This window comes from Cavia porcellus, unplaced genomic scaffold (genome assembly GCF_034190915.1).
Source record: "Cavia porcellus strain 051 isolate PalLab524CR breed Dunkin Hartley unplaced genomic scaffold, mCavPor4.1 scaffold_20, whole genome shotgun sequence".
NCBI classification, from domain to species: Eukaryota; Metazoa; Chordata; class Mammalia; order Rodentia; family Caviidae; genus Cavia; species Cavia porcellus.
Genome location: NW_026947503.1, coordinates 16,801,322 through 16,813,032, shown reverse-complemented (window position 1 = coordinate 16,813,032; position 11,711 = coordinate 16,801,322). Strand labels below are relative to the sequence as shown.

Below are 11,711 nucleotides of genomic sequence, written 5' to 3'. Positions count from 1 at the left end.
CCTTGGGGTGTGATTTTGCCTCTGTCTTGAGATCTGGCCCACAGCAGGAGGTGTCTGTATCTTACAAGGTCACAAGACATCTAGTTCTCTGTGTCAGCTTCTTCCTGGGTGTAGACCCCTCTGACTGCCTATAATATTTATAACTCAGCTGCCTATAACACTTTCACAAAAAGATCGATTCTTTTTTACTGTTAACTTTGTATCACATGACCTTACTGCATGCAAGTTTATTAGATCCAGTTTTTGGCACATTTGGCAATTTTTTACATAAATCATATCTGTAAAGCTCAAAGTTTCCCCTTTTTAATAGTTATAATTATCATTTCCTTTTTTATTGCTGTAACTATTTCCTCCAAGGTTCTGTTGGGTATAATTGATGAGAAAGGACATCCACACTTCATTGTCAATGTCAGTGTTAGTCTTTCACCATTAAAGCTATACTAATTGAGAGATTTGAAGTGTAATTTTATCAAGTTGAAGATATTCTCCTCTACTTCTAATTTGCTGACAGTTTTTGACATTACTTTTTATCAAAAGATTTTCTTCATCAGTTCATATAATCAAATGACTTCTATTATCCTTTTGTGAAAATTGATAATAGATTTTTGCATTCCTGGCATAATCCCACTTAGTAATTATTTTATACTTATTTTTTATAATTATAATAATATTTTTATAATGTAATAATTATTGTGTTAAATTCATTATATTTTGTTAAAAATATCTGCATCTGTGTTCTTGATACGAATCTCTAATTTTATTTTCTTGTCATATTTTTTGTCTCTGTGTTTAGTGTTATAAAAAAAATTAGAAAATCTTTTCTCTGCTTCCAGTTTCTGAGAGTCAGAAGAATAATTTTTCCTTGCTTGGTAATTCACAATTAAAATCATTTGGGCTTAGTGCTTTCTCTTTGAAAGTATTATTAATTAAGCACTTTAATAGATTTAGGCATATTCAAATTCTCTTTTTCTACTTGTGTAACTTATAGTGGTTTGCATATTTTATGGATTTTGTCCATTTTATATAAATTAACACAATGATTCATTCTTTTCAGTATCCATGGTTGTTAACTTTTTATCTAAACTGAAAATGTAAAAATTTAAAGCTTATGACATAGGAAAAATATCCAGGTAATATTGTGTTTTACAAACAATTCTTAAATTTAACATCAAAAACCTAACACAGCAAAGAAAATTGGTAACTTGTACATTGTTAAAAACTGAAAACTCTATAAAAGACACTGCAAAGAACATGAAAAGAAAAAAGACATACTGTTAAAACTTTTGCACAATACATAAAGGAATGAAGCATTAATATAAATAATTTGCTACTGAAATATGTATTCTTGATGAGAAGTATATTTTCTGCCCCATATTAGGAATGCACATTCTGTATCTGTAGTATGAACTATTTTAAAAATATCAAATACACCAAAGTGCTTTTTATGTCAACTATAAGCTTGCTGCTTTTTTATTTTTTGTTATTACTATTTTTCTGACTTTTAAGAATACATATTTACCATACATAATGATTTCATTCATTGCAAGGAATTGGCACATTAACATAACATATTTCTATTTTTCCCCTTCTCTCTACTTCCTTAGGTATGCTGGCTAGCAAACAGGAAAGCCCGAAGATCGTGAAATTAATCTGATACTTTTTTTTTTTCTCTCTGTAAATTTACTAGTTGGCTAAAAAGTATTGTAGAATTTTTACTATTAGTGAATTATCTATTTCTCCTTTCAGTTCTCTCATTTGCTTTGTATATTTTTTACATTTTTAAGTACATATATTCTCAGGGTTTTTATGCTTTCATGGAGAGCTTATTTCTTTTTAATTGTATAATATTGCTCTTTACCCTTAGTAACTGGCCTTATGCTGTCTGCTGCTTCTGAGATTAATATAACTGCTCAAACTTCCTGAAGTGTTAGCAAGACCTATCTTCATCTCAGATTTCATCATCTATAACAACAGTGACTTTCTATTTAAAGTGTAGCTATACAAATAACATAATAGAGAAAATAGAATATGATAATCCTTGTCCTTAATTTTAGACAGTGATTAAAAGAATAAACCAGTGATGGAGCACTGTCACTATGTGTGCAACTGTTTTCTTTGTTGCATTTGTTTCTTTCTAATCCTACATTTTCCTGTCTTTTGAGACCTTCATAAATCATTTTGATATAGGGAAATGAAACTCCCAAACTACTATGTCCAGTAGGAGTTCGTGCTCTTTAAAATCAAAGAATGAATTTTAGGAGCAACAGAGGTTAAGAGCAGAAAGGCATGAGTAGAAGGAAATGTATATAATTGTCTAGATGTATTTATTATTATTTATAATTACCATAAATGTATGGACCTTAGAAAAATTTTAAAATTTAGTTCAGAGGTTTTTAATTTAATTTAAAAATTTTAATTTATTTTATGTTGCTTACTGGAGAAATATTTGGATCATTGACTTATTTGTAAATTTATAGTTTACTTTATTAAAGTGAATTAGAAATAAATATGGATTCTTATGGATTTGAGATGAAATAATAACATCTATCATTGTTTTAATTATTTGAGTTCCTGTTTCTCAAGAATCCATAGAAATGTATGCCAAAAGTAAACACTGTGTATTTTTGCATATATTTGAGGAAAGATTATGTAAAGCATGTAGTAAGTTGATATGAGAGAGTTCTTTGTTACTTAACAATGATAACAATTACAAATATTCAATTAAGGTTTGTAAACAGATCTCAAATGAAAGAGTTCCTATCACATAGTTTAACTATAAAGAAAAAATACTTTGATGCTGGGGCTCCTTTTATCGAACTGCACATCTGAGACAATAGTGATGATAATAATGGTGATTATAGCTAGCTTTTGCTAAACCTTCCTATCAGGCAAGTGCCAGGCTCTGTACCTACATTATCCCAGGTGATGCTTGCAGAAATCCCAAGATGAAGAGATTATTCAGTTCTTCATTTTACAAGTAGAAATCTAAGACAAAATTGTTCACTTTCTATCTCTCAGCAGTAGACAGAGCCAGGATTCTATAGTCCCAAGCGAGATCAGAGTCAGTAGGTAAGCACTTAAGAAACAAATTTTCTTCTTTTGATTTCTTTGAAAATTACTTTAGATAATTGTTTTTTTCCTCCTGAATTTTAAAATAATAAGAAAAATCCACTGTTAAATGAATTACACATTTTTAATATTTTCTTATGTCATTTAAAATAAATTTAAATTAAAAAAAATAAATTAAGCTGTTCTGTTATTCAGTTCTAACATTAACTCTGAGATTTTCTTCTCTGAGGAACTCAAAAAAATTTGTAAATTTGGGCTTAATTTGTTCATTGCCCAATTAAACCTAATGCTATCATGTATTAAAGTAACTAACAGACTAATTGAGATGAATTGGATCATAATATTGAAGACAGCAGCTAATCATTTATATTTCAGTAGGAGACAAAAGAAGGCATCAGAAGGAAACATTTTTCAGAAAACTTCAGAAGGAAACATTTCAGAACACTGTCCCCTATTACCACAAATTATGCAGTCGAGTTTCCTGTATTTGGGGAAATCACAGGGATCAGCATCTCCGGACTGCAATGGGTAGAGCCTTCCGTTGGGAAACCACCTCCGCCCTGGTCATGGTGTCTCCCCTGTTAGATAAGCATTATGTACTTTCTTAAGCTTTTTAAAAATTTCATTAATTTAAGGTTTCTAATAAAAATTCTAACCACCACTTCAAAAATCATCTGCAAACTGGTACCAGTTTCACTTATTGTCACAAAAGCGCGTGGTTGTTAATGAAAATGACTCCATTGGAGCCGTATGACTCATTCTTGGGTGCTGTGCTTTACCTCCTGAGAAAAATGAAGAAGTTGCAGAGCAATCCTCTCTCTTGTTTCCTCATCAATTACTGGGTTCTGAATACTCTACAGTAAAAAAAAAAAAAAAAAGAGATAAAATAAAATGACTAGTGAATCTCTTCCTTAACAGTCACATACACTCAGGCAAGTCTGTGCACACTTCTGTTAAGAACGTGTCAGCACAGATGTATGAATGGATGAGTTTACATATTCCTCAGGGTAGGAAGTTCATCTTTCAGACAGTTCCAGCTAATATATGGTCTATTTTGGAAAACATCCCATGTGCATCTGAACATAATGTATATTCTGATGTTTTGGGGTACAACACTCAGTAGACATCTACCAAGTCCAGTTTTTCACAGTCCTGACTTAATTCTAATATTTCTATGCTAATGTTTTTTTCTAGTTATGAGAATGGGATATTAAAGTCCTCCACTACAGTTGTGTTACTGCTGATTTGGTTTTTTTATGTCTGTTAATATTTGTTTTACATGGTTCAGTTAACCTTTTTTTGGCACATAAACATTTATGATTTTTATCTTTTTCTTCTTGGAGTTATCCCTTAAGAAGGTAGTGACTTTCTTTGTCTCTTTTGATCAGTGTTGACTTAAACCTTGTATTGTCTTTTAATAGAACAGTTACTCTTGCTTTGGTCTGGGTATCTATGGCATGGAGAATTGTTTTCAATCCTTTGAATTTCAGTCTATTAATTACTTTTTGGGTTAAATGTTTTTAAATGCAGCATATTGTTGGATCTTTCTTCTTAATCCATTCAGCCAGTCTATTTCTTTTGGTTGGTGAGCTGAAATCATTTATGTAGAGGTTACAGCTGATGAGTATTGATTTTTCTTTTTCATGTTGTCTGTTCCGTCTTTCTCTTATGTTTAATTACTTCCCTTGCTGGGTGACTACTTTCTATTGGTGTTCAAGTCTTTGTGGCCTTCATTGTCTCTTTTTATTTGGTATTTCAGAGTGTTCTGAGAGCTGCTTTGGTGGTCATATATTTCCTCAGTTGTTCTTTATCATGAAAGTATCTTGTTTCTCTGTCAATTTTGAAACATAGTTTTGTGGGATTTGTCACTTTGGCTTGAAGCTTTTTTTTTTTTTTAAAGGCTTGAAACATCTCACTCCAAACTCTCCTTGATTTGAGAGTTTGTGTTCGGAAGTCTCCTCTGACTTTGATTGGCTTTCCTTTATAGGTGATGCTTCTTTTCTCTAGCTGCTTTCATTAATTTGTTGTTGCACTGAATTTCTGAAATCTTGATTATGCCCTAGTGTAGATTTATTTTGGTCATGGATATTTGGAGTTCTATATGCATCATTTATTTATATTTCATGTTTTTTATTCATGTTTGGGAAGTTTTCTGTCTTTGTTTCTGTGAAAAGATTTTCTGTGGTTTTTGCACCTGTTATGGTTTGATAACTAGTGGTCAACTTAACGCCAGCTGGATTACATCAGCATGCATTGAGAGAAGATGCTCCACCTGAGGAGGGTTGCCAGGATAAATAGGTGGAGAAGAAGAGCTGTGTGGAGAGGGATTGAGGCGTTATGGAGGCATTGTTGGTTCTCCTACAAGTTGCTGTCTGAGCTGTTGGTTCTCCTGGAGAAGCTTGGGTCTTCACATCAAGCATTGCTTCCTGGCTCTGGAGGGGAAGACATGTGCTGCCTGGTCTCCAGGGTGAACTCCTCACGCTGTTTCCTGGCACGTTCCCGACTGTGCTTGTTGTCAGAGGAGCACGGGGCCTCCGTGTCGCTGAGGACAGCTGTGGTTCCTTTCAGGACAGCCCCGCTCTTTGTTGTGAGTGTGACTTCTCAGCTCCAGTGTAGAACCCTCATCCCACTAGCACAGCTCCTTCATCCTGCTGGCATGGACTTTCTGGCTTCCACCGCTGACCCTTGGGTCTTCCCGGCATGAATCCGTAAAAGAGACTGGCGTGATTCCTTCTTGTGGGCTCTGGACTTCCAGTTGGACTCGTGGAGGCATTGTCCTGAGCTCTGGGTTTTTATCTGGACTCATGTGGGACATTGCCATGGGGTGTAAACTCTTGACTAAATAATCTATGTCGTTGGTGTTGCGGATGGATTTCCTGCATTCTCCTGTGTTAACTTCCAGTGACCATTATAAAAATATTATAAACTCCATGTCCTGATCTGAATTGTTCTCTGTGTATAACCCCGGACTACAACAGCACCGTTTCCAACTTTCTCACTGATTTCAATCTTATGTTGTTCTTCTTTGCTGCATCCTGCAGTGTCAGTGTCGCTCCCGGCCTGCAGGAAGAACACGCGACAGATTCTGACGGTGTGCAATCTTGCCTTTATTTGTCTCCGCGTGGGCCCCGCGAGGCCTCCGCTCTGCCACCAGCCCTTTCTCGCCAGTGGACTTTCTCTATCTCTCTCTGTGCTTCTCTCTCGTGGCGGGAGAGGCATTCACTTTTATAGGGTAACAGTGGCCAATCAGTTCAAAGCGCGCGATGCGGGCTGACTGGCTAACATCAGTTGTTGCTAGGCAGACTATCTTACAGAGCGGGTTGTTTAAGTCGCCAGGGCAATCAGGGGGCAGGAAGCAGGCGCCAACTTGGCTCACTCGATGGGAGGGGTAACTTAGCTCAGGCTTTGCTCTTTTCTACAGGCCTCACGTCCGCCAAGTAAAGCGACCGGTGTCGGCCGCGGCTCCCAACACTGCAGCTGTTGGATTCATTTTTCATGGTCTCAGGAGTTTTAAGGTATCTGTGTTTTCCTAGTTGCTAGATTCACTCCTCTCTTCTATCTATGGTGTTCTATGCTTTCCTTCATTCAGTATGCTTTCATTTCATTTTAACTATTTGTATTTCTGTGTTTGATCAGTTTCATTGATTCCATTTCTTATCTATATTTGTCATTCTTGATTTCCACCTTCTTTTGAACTCCTCTATTTGTTATTTTGTGTTGGATTTAATACTTTTCATTTTGATAGTCAATTCCTTTGCACCTTAAAGATTGTTTTTTTTATGAACTGTTACTTGTTTTTTCACTTCTACTGCTATCATTTCAGAGAATTCCATTTGTTGGCTTCAAATTCCCTCTATCTCTTTGTGCTCTGAACTCGTGCTGAGATTACATTTTGCTTCTTTGTCTTGTAATTTTCTATTATTTTGTTTTCTATGTTGATACTTTAAATTTCCTGTGTTAGATAGCCTTACAACTGGTATTGAGGCTTTCTTAGGAGGTATCTGTTCCTCCAGTTGTCTTTATGATATAGGTGATTCTTGATCTTTATGTCTATCCCAAGAACCTATCTTCCCAATATATTAAGACTAAAGAATTGCTCTCTGTTTAACTTAGTTTGGTACTACACTATGTTGGTGACTATGATCCCTCACAATCTCAATGTTGTCGAATAGTGAGAAAAAGCTGGTAATAATGTCTTTGACATCCTAGTTAAATGTTTAGTTGTCAATAACAATAGATTCAAGGATAGCCTGGCTACTGACAAACTGTGGTAACTCTTAGCCTGATATTTATAATCATATGGAAAAGTCTACAGAAATATAAAATTATCCAACATGTATGCAATTATTTTACACTTAGTAGAATGATTTTGCTTGTTGTGGAGAGAGGAGTTCAATAGGATAGAGGGTAGGATGGAAATGTGATTAAACATGGTAGCAGCAAGGTTCCAACAGGATGGTCATCCAGGTTTTCATAACTGTAGCACACAGGAGGAAAGGATTAAGAGAGAAGGCCCAGGAGTTTTGAAGTGAACCAGGAAGAAAGGTACCAATGTTTACTTACATGCAAGTATCATAAAGTCAAGCAAGATAGTTGGTAAAATAGATGAAAACTATGAGAAGAATAAAAAGAAATAGAGATCAGTTGTTGGTTCATATTGCTACGTCATGAGATATTTCCATGCCTCTAGTTCCACTTGTCCATTGTGTGCATCTTAGCCATGGTTCTGCTTTGTCACTGATATTCCACAGTCTCCAGCAGTGGAGGGAGTGTGGGTGGATCTCAGGTTTCGTTGCCCAGCTGCACCATGCCAGGTCAGTGGAGGAAGAGAAGAGCCAAACTCATACTCTGCCAGCCACAACCATCCTGGATTAGTGGAAAAAGGTAACAGCCTTTCTCAGACTCTTCTACAGAGGAAGGGAGCGGCCCATCTCACATTCCTCTAGTAGACTGCACTGTCCCAGGTAGGTGGAGGAAGGGAAGAGCAAGAGCTACACTCCTTTTCTGGGCCATGCTATTCTAGGGCCTAATAACATAATTTTTAAAGCCAGATACCTTGGATGTTATCTCTCACTCTCCTTACAGAGTATTAAATGGAAGAGCACAAATAGTTTATCATGTTATATTGGCCAAAAGTTTTAAGGCTCAATGTGGTACAACTTAACTAACTTTAAGATCCTGAAAGTTTATTCTCTTCTTTTCAGGAATTTCCAGTCTTCTCCTGTGATTTATATTAGACATTGAATGACTTCTTTCTCTGGAGAAACTAACTCTGACAGTTGGGCACCGTTAGTAATGCACTGGATACATTAGTGTGTGTTATAATACTGTGGCCATCTTATGGTATGATTTAGGTGTATCCTAATTTAAAAATTCTAGGATATCAATTATTTGACATCTTCACAAATCAATGTAAAAGGGGCTATGATCAAAAAATTACATTCTGTAAAATTCAATATCGAGTATGTATGTGAAGAAGGGTAATATATATTAGATTTATGTCATTTTAAAACATAGCATTAGGAAGTCCAACAAGATATGAGTTTCTATGGGTCTTAATCACAAATCAAGAATTTGAGTGGCTGGAGATTTAGCTCAGCAGCGTAAGTGCCTGACTGACATGTGCAAGGTCATGAGTTTGATCCCCAGTTTTAAAAAAAAAAATATGGAGAAGAATTTGTTCCTAAGAAATTTCTATTTGAACAATATTACATATTGTAACAAAGTATTATTGTCCCCTAAAAGGTTGCTGAAAATACATAAACTCATCAATAGACACTTTGTGTTAACAAGGTGCTAATATGACTCATATATTAACATCAGAGAAATATTAAACTAGAAAAATATATAATTCGCTGTATTTTCACTTGTAATAAATTATCTAATTGACCGGGATCTTTTATCATGGTTGTTGGATTTACTGGATTAAGGAATACTTAGCAAGCTCCTAGGTCTGTATGTGGAGCATTTCCAGAGATGACTGTCACGTGGCCAGCAAAAAGAAAAGGGAAGACCCTCCCTAAGTAGGGGACAGCATCCAATATGCTCTCAGCAGAATGCAAATAAAAAAGGAAAATGGAAGAAGTCAGGCTGCATTTTAAAAGCTGCATTCTGTGTGACCTAGTGCATCTGTTACTCCTGCTGTCACATGTGGCCATCAGACTCCAGTTTCTTTGGCTTTTTGTCTTGTATTCACACCAGTGGTGCTTCAAGGAGATTCCAGTCCTGGTGCTGCGTCCGTTTCCCACTGTGGCTTCTAGTTTCTTAAACTGTGAAGGATCTTCTTTCTCTCCAGAGTGACATGTGCATTGTGGATTATTCTAACTCTGAGTGTGGAAGCCTGCTTATGTATCTTTTTGTTAACTTTATAGTTTTTGATGTTGATAGTCTTCCTCTAGAGAACCCTAACCAATGCCTAACATGATGTATAGGATTCATTTAGGGAGTTTGACTGTCTCAAGATCAGAGAGACTTATTAAAGCCATATTATTACCTGTGCTACCCTGTACTTTTGGATGCCATATTCAATTTAGCAGTTGTATATTATTTTTCTGTGAAGTTCTGGCTTCCCCTCAAACTCCTTGCATTTATGTTCATTATTCTTTTTATGAATAAACACTACATCCTAAAGTTTTTCTGGAATCTGTATTTCCTTTTCTAACTGAGCATCTATTTCTGTACAAAGATCTTTTGCCATGATCTCTGACACAAAAGTCCAACTACATGTGAAAATTTCTCCATTGATTGCATTTCTAATTCCTTTATCCATTTCTTTGAAGCTTTAAAGCTATTTCATTCTCTAAAATGGTACTTAAAAGTTTTTCTACCTTGCTTAATATGAGCCTCTTGTTACTGTACTGCTCTAAGAACTGTACTTCGAATGCTTACCATAAACTCCCAGGATTCTTTCCAAAACACTACACTTACTCTGCCAGACTGCTTCCATTTAATAGACCCTTATACATATATTTTTCACGACATGGATCATACTCATTCATTAAGTGCCTACCAGTACGTTTGCACTACAATCCTCTTTAAATATCTGCTAGTTCACTTCCATGATTGTTCCTTTTTTTTTTGACTCAATTTACATTGTGACTTTTTTTTTTTTTTTTTTTTGGTACCAAGGATCAATCTCATGACCTCACGCTTATGCCCCTAAGCTATAGCCCCAGACCTACATTGTGACTTGATCCTAGCTTTTGACTTGGCAGTTGAGAATATAGTTGGTTTTAGGTACAGAACACAGCATGATCCCCAGTATAAAACACAGTTCCCCAGTGCTGCTGCTTCAGGATGGAATCTTTGTATAATCTTCAAAAGATAGAATCACAGTTTACAAAGAGATGTGGACCAGTCCCATAGACCAGGGATACTCAGGTAAATAAGGAGCTTAGAGATCTTCTTAGAATCTCAACCAAAATGTTCCGATGCAGAGGGAAGTTCCTTCAACTCCTTCACATTTAGTTTAGATAACTTGTGAAAGTTGTGGCTCCAAGCATTTCTGAACCCTCACCATTTTTCTGATCCTGGCTGTAGACAAGAATTGTTTTCTGTACCCTTAGGAGACCCAGTTACTGTCCTGTTAAATCAATCACTAATTTACCCTCAAATTTTTATGTCTTCCTCTAGAGTGCTGATGAGCTACAGAAAGAGCCATCTGAGTAGAAATGTTTGGCTAACATCATCCAGGGTCCACCCGCCACAGAAATGGTGGCCTCATTGCCAACTCATCAGCAGGCAATCCACTGCAAAAATCCCACTTTAGAAACTGCTTCCTATTACCAAAATGAAGAAGTTTTGCATAAAGTAAATTAATTGTAGGGAGCTTTTAGGAACAATCTATACTACAACAATATGAAAGAGAAATGAGCAGAGAAAAAAAAATGAATTGTCAATATGGGATGACCCTACTGAGTTGTCTTCTTTTTTCATTTTGTTTTAAACAGAAAGGAGGGAACCATATTTTGTACACTTATATTAAACAAGGAGTAGTTGCCAAAGGAAAAGGATGGAAGAGTGGATGAAGCAACTCTGGTCAGTTGAAACACCTGGGAATGGTGCCACCTGTCAGCCCTGACTGTTAGCCATCATATTTTCTGACTGTGGTCCTGGAGAAAAAGTGAGGTGTTTGCCGAATTATGGCTTTGCCTTGTTTCATTTCAATCATTAATAAAGAGAGATTGCAATAAAAATATTAACAAAAGAAACATTGAATAATGCTTAAAATTAGACAATTAGGGTTAGTCAAATCCTTTAATCATTTTCAACCATTTTGAATGGTAAAATCTGTCTTTCAAAGAAAACCTAACGTGAAGTAGGCAATCACAGTATTCATATTTTTTTTCAAATTGCTCCTTGGGAAACATTTTGATTGTCTTACCTCTGTCCCCTTGTTGGGGTTATTCAGTCAGCATTCTGCCACCCTGGGATAATTTGAATCAACCTGAAAAAATTTAAATACTTTAAGAAAATCGGTATGCATCAAATGTAAAACTTGATAACAGGCTTGTTTTTCCAAAGCATGTGGAGAGCTTGACCTTAAAAAAATATAATACTATTTATGCTGATCCACTTGGATGAAATAAGACAGAAATGCCCATACCAATGTTATTGTTTTACAGAGAGGTGCACTTAAGGCT

The 11,711-nt window shown here is 35.8% G+C and overlaps 1 long non-coding RNA gene and 1 other non-coding gene across 2 annotated transcripts; one reads left to right on the top strand and one right to left on the bottom strand.

Annotated features, from left to right (window-relative positions):
• Nucleotides 1-3,493: 3,493 nt before the first annotated feature.
• On the bottom strand, nt 3,494-3,662 carry LOC111758070 (U1 spliceosomal RNA). Its single transcript, XR_002792305.2, has one exon. It is a non-coding gene; the product is annotated as a U1 spliceosomal RNA (small nuclear RNA).
• Nucleotides 3,663-5,249: 1,587 nt separating this feature from the next.
• Nucleotides 5,250-9,680, top strand: LOC134471866 (uncharacterized). Its single transcript, XR_010041575.1, has 4 exons — nt 5,250-6,160; nt 6,491-6,584; nt 7,821-7,953; nt 8,274-9,680. It is a non-coding gene; the product is annotated as an uncharacterized LOC134471866 (long non-coding RNA).
• Nucleotides 9,681-11,711: the final 2,031 nt, after the last annotated feature.